Source organism: Pyrgilauda ruficollis, unplaced genomic scaffold (assembly GCF_017590135.1).
Source record: "Pyrgilauda ruficollis isolate IOZ18807 unplaced genomic scaffold, ASM1759013v1 scaffold39, whole genome shotgun sequence".
Taxonomy (NCBI): Eukaryota; Metazoa; Chordata; class Aves; order Passeriformes; family Passeridae; genus Pyrgilauda; species Pyrgilauda ruficollis.
In genome coordinates, this window is record NW_024525378.1 from 4,961,255 (window position 1) to 4,968,115 (window position 6,861).

Sequence of the window (6,861 nt, forward strand, 5' to 3'; positions counted from 1 at the left end):
TGCTGTTCTGTGCTCAAACACTGTTATTTCACTCTTCCAAACACTGTCAGAGCAAGTCACGGGAGGGATTATTTTTGGCTCTGTTCAGCATAGTTACCTAGCAATTTGAAGGAGGCTTGGTGATACTGGGGAGCTACTCAAGCCACACGAGCTGCTTTGCAGAGAAAGCAATTCAGTTGCTGCCTTTGGTTCCTTCTGCTGCTCACAAATAGCCCAGGTGCCAGCTTGGAATCTTACAAATTTGTTCTCGGCTGGACGGATTTCAGCCCCGTTGCTTGTGTGTGAAATATTTCCTCTGATCGCTGCTTTTGAGCGCTCGCCGCCTGTGATTCCCCCATCACGCCTGGGCTCGGCTGCCGGCGTGCAGCAGAGCTTTTTCTCTGCCTTGTGAAAGGAAGGGAAAACCACAGCTTGTGCTGGTATGGATGTTCTGTAGGACAGTGCTGGGAAACCTCTTTTGATGTTTTGCTTTCAGATTTCTCAAGTCAAAAAGAAATAACGTGCGAACGCCTTCCCCTTCCGCTCCCAGCGCCGTGTGCTCCCCTGCACGCTCAGCACCGCCGCTCTAACCAGCCGTAAATACTGTTTGTGTTTGGCTTTTTATCTCCAAGGTAATTTATGCTTTTCTGCTCATCCAGGGCGTTTACAGGCCTTCTGTTCTCTGCTGAACTCCAAGTGTTGTGATGAAGAACTGCTATTGTTCAGTTAAGAAGCAATATTGATTGCCAAGAACCAAGAAGGATCAGTGTTTTGCATTCTTCCAGTGTCAGACTGGAGGGGAAAAGTCTCAAGGAAAAGGCCATGTGGGGCAAGACAGGGACGGTAGAATCCAGGTGGCAAAGAGCCATGGTGCTATGGTAAATTGTCAAGAATCTTAATTGGGAACAAATTAAAGATATTCCAATTCCACATATAACACGACCCATGTAATTAAATTATTGCTAAAATGCTCTAGACTTCTTCCTCCTATGGACATCGCTGGCATTTCTCCCTGGCACTGGGCTTTGTGCCCATGCTGGTGGGTAGTTTCATATCCTGAGAGAACATTTGATGTGGGCAATAGGTTGGATCTCATATGGCTGAAGGACACTTGCTGAATCTCATCAGGTTGTGGCAGTGCACGTTCTGCAGTGGGCGGTGTCTGCATGGTGACATTAGCAGAGAGAGACCGTGCTCTTCAGGGGAAACGCCTTCGGGAAACTTTTTCCATGGCACATCCATGTTGGCTGGATCCATTACCCAACCATTTTGTTCTCAGAAGCATTGCAGAGAAGAAATGAGAACCAAAATGAGAACAAAATGAGAACCACAGCCCTTCCGGAGCTCCAGCGGGTGCTGGATGTTTGCTTTAAATAGAATTAACCATGCAAATTGAATCATGTGAGTGTAAATTAGCTCTCGTTCCACCAGTGCTCTCGGTGTTGCTTAACCTACCATTTACCCCAAGACATCTGCTAAGTGCCATTCTTTCGAGTACTTAAACAGCACCTCTCTCTACCAGAGAGCCCCAGCCCCGCGCACCAGCAGAGCTGCCGCAAGCCTGTAATTATCGTTAAAGGGCTATTGTGCTCCTGGCGCTGATGAAGGCAGCGGGTGAGGCTTTCCAGCCCGGCTCCCTGCTTGCCAAGGGGAGGATGAGTGGGGCTGGGGCTGAAGCCTGACTGCTCCCTCTTCCCGTGCACGCTCTGGCACCAGGGAAGGTCCTGGCACACCGCTGTGATCATGTTGCCCAAATATCAGCCGTGGTGGTCGGCGTAAGAAGCTGAAAATGGGTTGTCAGAGGAAGGTTCCCCAGCCAGGACTGCTGCCTGGCAAGGAGATCTGAGTCTGCTGGAGGGTTGCAGCCCCCACTCTCTTTTGCTGGCATCGTTTTCTCTGCAGCCAAAATGGAAGGAGAGGGCCCAGAGCTGTAGCGAGCACCGTGTGGCTCCAAGCCTTCCACAGCATGAACTGCAATTTAAGCCTTTGATGTCATAGCTGGGAGAATTAATGTGTTAACCTCGTGGAGAAAGTGGTGCACAGGTAGGCTGGAGGCACCAGCACTCAGCCTTGCAGCACAGCTTTGCTGCTGCGTGTCAGATCACAGCTGGAAGTGGGATGAGGGGATGAGCAGGTGGAGGATGTTGACATCGCTGGTGCCCAAGCAGCTCAAAGGGGTGCCTTGGATCCTCAGTCTGCTCTTTGGCTGGGCCCCTCCTAGGAAACGTGGATGTGATTGATGCTCATTGGCTTCTCGTTTTTCCAGCCGCTTCCTACAGTGTGAGAAAACCCATTGTGGCTGGTGTGAATGGAGTTGGACACAATTCCTCCACAGTGGTTATGCAAATTCTTGGCCATAATGACATGTTGTCGTGTGTGATGCTGCGAACAGATGGCCCAAAGACAGGCTCAAGATCGGAATTAGTCCTGGGCTCCTGCAACAGAGCTGGGAGCATATGGGCCTCATCGATCCCTGCTTTAGCCTTAATAGCAAAGGGAACACTAACATATGAATAAAAGCCAAAGGAGAGGAGAAAAAACAAGATTGTGGTGATTCAGTGGCACTCAGGCTCTTCTGAAAAGCTGAAATGGTCCCTCCTCAAACTCGAGCATCCTTCCAGCAACAGACGGAGCTTTGCTGTGGAGGATCCCTGAAGGCTTGAGCACAGATTCCTCTCTGCAGCAGCACAGACCGGTCTGCACGCACCCAGATCAGAGCCCTTCAGCCCTGTTATTTATGCCGTGGCTTCCCAGAGGCATGAAAGCACCAGCAGTGGTTTAGAATTCCATTTGGCACTTTGTTTTATTGGAAGGCTTCGGGAGCTGCCGTGATAGATGGCTGCTTCCCTCCTGTTTGTCACATCCGTGCTGTATGAGTTATCAGTGGCTGGTTTCTGACTTGGAGCCGGCACGAGGGGCTTTGGAAAATGGGGCATCACTTGTTCATTGCTTATAGCTTTGTAAATCTGTGAAGGACTGGGGCTCTTCTTCCTTTTATTTCAATCTAATGGTGGTTTAAGGCAGCTCACCGATGCTGCCTGGGATTTCTCTAAGGACAAAATAGGAAAGTGATACATACCGTGGAAGTGCTGAGCAGCGAAGATTGATTCTGTCAGTTAAACATCACACAAGCATAAACAGTGTGTGCTGCTGTGCCTGCTCCCCTCTGACATCAGCAGAACCAAACCTTCCCGTCAGCAGGCGAGCTGTCACTTCAAGCCCTGAACACGGCAGCTGGATGAAAAGGGAAATTTATTTTTTTTTAAGCTCTCCTATTCCTAATCAGCTGGGTGTCTGGGTCCTAATATTTGCCTAGAGCGAGTTCTTTCAATAATCTGAGTAAGTGGTCCCCAAGGCTTGTCACTGCGTAAGCGCACGAAGGGGATCTCAGTGCCTGTGCTGCTGAAATTAATTGATCCCGATATTTTCTTGAGGCAGGATAAAAAGAAGAGAAAAATGTGGTTTCAGATCAGGACAGTTGAAATCCCAGGAAAGATGGTATTTAATGGGTGCCCACAGCTGCTTTCCCAGCTTTCAGGGGAGCTCTCATCCCAGCCCTGGGTACACTGGTAGCCAGTGGCTGGGAAACACCCCAGGGGTTTTTTTTGTCCTCGTTACACATGCCCAGAAAACACCCACTGGAAAGTTCTTTCAGCCCCCCTCAGCCTCAAGGACATCCTGTCCCTCCTGCAGCCCTGTGCTCTCCGGCCATCCCAGACCTCCACTGGGACAGGCCCCACGCTGATCCCCAGTCCTGGCAGCGCTGTCAACATCTTTGGTTTCCATGGCAACTGCAGAATGCCAAGCATGGAGCTGGTGCACACCACAGCATCACCAGCTTTCCCTGGCTCCTTCAGGAAGTGGGAAGCACGAGCTGGAGCTGCCCACAGGACCCTGGGTGCAGGACACTGCACGGCCAGACCCAGCTGCAGGGGCTTCATTTCACTTCACTGTGCAGAAAAGGAACTCTTCCACCCCGCAGAGAAGCACACGTGGATATTTTTAGCAGGGCAGCAAGACAAACGAGCTCAGCTCTTCCAGCTATCCATCTGCTTCGTGTGTTCTGGGCCCCACAGCCTTTCCAAGTAAATTGAGTCCTGTGCCAGGCCCCGTTTGCTCTCCTGAGCTGGGCTGCAAGGCCGTGGGGTTTGCTGTTGGGAAATGCCCATCCCTGGTTTCTCCTGCACAGCCATGATTCCTGGGAACTCAGCTTCCTCTGATGCTGTCCTTGAGGCAAGAACTTGGGATTTATCCCCTGCCTCAGCCAGAGGCAGCTTGGCTGGGTGCTCAGGGCAGACTGTGGCTCTGTGGCTGCCCACGGTCCCCGAGCAGTGCCAGCAGCACTGGGACCCCCACCCTCACCCTGCTGGGATGCTGCAGGTGGAGCGTGCACACGAGGGGCATGAGACTGATCAAATACAGTCCCAGGATAGTTCCAAGAACAGTCTCCCTGTGCACGAGGCTCCCTGTCGTTTTCCAATCTTTCTTCATTGACACTGAGAGAAAAACCCGAGCTGAGCAGCTGTGACCCCAAATGTGCTCCCTTCTCCCATGGCAGGTGGTACCTGGCTGTGCCAGTTGGAATTGTTTATGCTTGGAGCTGAAGGGCAGGGGAAGGCGGGTTACACCTTTCCTGCCAGTCCTGGGAATCTGCAGATGCCTGATGCTCGCTTTCCGTGAGTTTTGCAGCGAGGGGGAAGGCGCAGGAAGCGCAGAGAGCAGGAAGATTTGGGGCACACAGAGCACAGACTGGGGAGATTTGGGACCATCCTGGCCTCGCTGAAGCTGCTCAGAGAGCTGCAGAGCAGAGCTCGGTCTCCCTGGCAATGGTTGCCATGCGATCGCTGCTGTGGCACCGCATCCGCCTGACTTCAGTCAAACGCGCTCCTCCCAGGGGAAGGCTTGTGCTGGAGTCCCCAAGGAGGACGGGATGGATGGGCTCCCGTTGATAGGGAGAGGGCAAGAAGAGGAGGCAATCCAGAGGTCTGAAGCAGCAGTGGAGCTGCCCCCAATCTGCAGCGAATATGGGAAGCAGATGTTGTGCAGGAGTGAAGCCCATGCTCCCCAGACTGCTGGCAGGGTCCTTCCCAGAATCCCATCACAACTGTCAGACACAGCCCTGCCGTGGATGCAGTTTTCCACGCATAACATGGTCTGGAAGACATCTATAACCTATTTTTCAGTGGTTATTGAACCTTTCCAAGCGGATGCCCAGGCTGCAGTCAATTACTGTGGTCTCGATGCTCCTGGAGTTGATGGAGTAACAATTTCGTAGAAGTGCCTTCTGTCCCCCAGTGAAGGATCAGAGTTACTCTCTGAGATAACTCTTCTGGTTTGAACAAAAAGTCCTTTGCAGGAATGTAAGGTCCCCATTTTAAATCCAAATGTAAAACTTAAAAATTCTATTACCACAAGAAGCTGGTAGGAAACCAGTGGCTTGGGTAAAGCATTTGATCACACATGAAAAATTATCAAGTCAATATTGAAAAAGCATTGAAAAACATGTGCTGGCTGCTCAGAACCCTCATCAGTCACTGCTGGGCAGAGCCATATCCTGGAGAGCTCACACTGGGGTGGCTGAAGTTATCCAGAGACAGCTGTCCCAAATTTTCCCAGATTCCTTGCATGTGACTTCTGTATCCACTTTTCCACATGAACAATAACGCTGAAGCAAACGTCACTCATCAGACAGGCATAATTGGATTTGGAAAATGTGATATTGTGAATTAAGTTGACTGATGGGGAAGTGTCAGTTTTATTAACAATCTTCCTTCAGATGATAATTTTATATCTATAAGGATGAATTACAAGAGTACTTGAAAGCATCAGTCTCAAATGATGAAGTCATTTTAATAAAGGCTGACTTTCTCTTTCATACACTTGTTTTTAAATATTTTATCTCCTTATGGGAAACTGTGTCCAATTCAGAGCCAAAACCGATGTAAGAAATGCCATTTTCATCTTTACACAGAGAAACACCTTCACCCTCAAGCGAGCTCCCAGCTGGGTGCAGCCTGGCCTGTCACCCCTTCTTGGGGTTTCAATGCAAATCTGAACATTGAACAAATCTTCTTCCTTTCATGGTATTTTTCCAGAAGAAAGAGGTGGGAAATGCAGTAAGAGAAGGAGTAAGACAGAAAATCTGACACTTGGAAACGTCCCCACCTCCCTTCAGCTGAAGAAAACTTGTCATGAGCTTTATGCACACCTTTCACAGCAAGGGGCTGGCTTTCCCCTCATCCTTCCAGCCATGGTGCTGCTGGAATTGAAGGATTTGGGGTTTTTACATCAGTGCTGTGGGGCAGCTCAGATGCAGGTCACCATTTCCATTTTCTACATCAGCTTACTCTGACTGAGAGTGCCTCACTAAATGTTTGATGTGCCTCCACTGGAGCCATGTCCCTCATGGACACTGGGCTGTGCAGAGCCTGTGGTCCCCTCTGACCCAACCTCTGTCAGGGCAAACTGGCCACTTCATTATGTCCCTATTGATCAATTAAACACTTTGTTCCTTATTTATCCCGCAGCCAGGAAGGAGCATTGCAGGAGCAAAGAGCAATCTGGTTGGACTGAAATCTAAGGAAGAAAAATGAGCTGATAAAAGCCTTGTTGCACTCGGCTTCCCCTTCAGGGGAGCCTTGAGAGATTCAGAGTGAGTTTTTTTCCTAATGAAAACAATTTGATAAAATCCCTTTTTGGCCAAAGTTTCGGTGTTTGCACGTGCGAAGGAAGGAAGGGAGGTCTGTGCTTCCAGGGGAGCGGAGCCTGAAACACAGCAGAGCTTTGTGGAGCTTTTTGTGCCCAGCGAGGCAGTCAGCCCTTGCACCAGGCCCTGGGGATGGAGTGATGGGCAGATGGCAGCCAGGGATGAGGCAGGGCGGG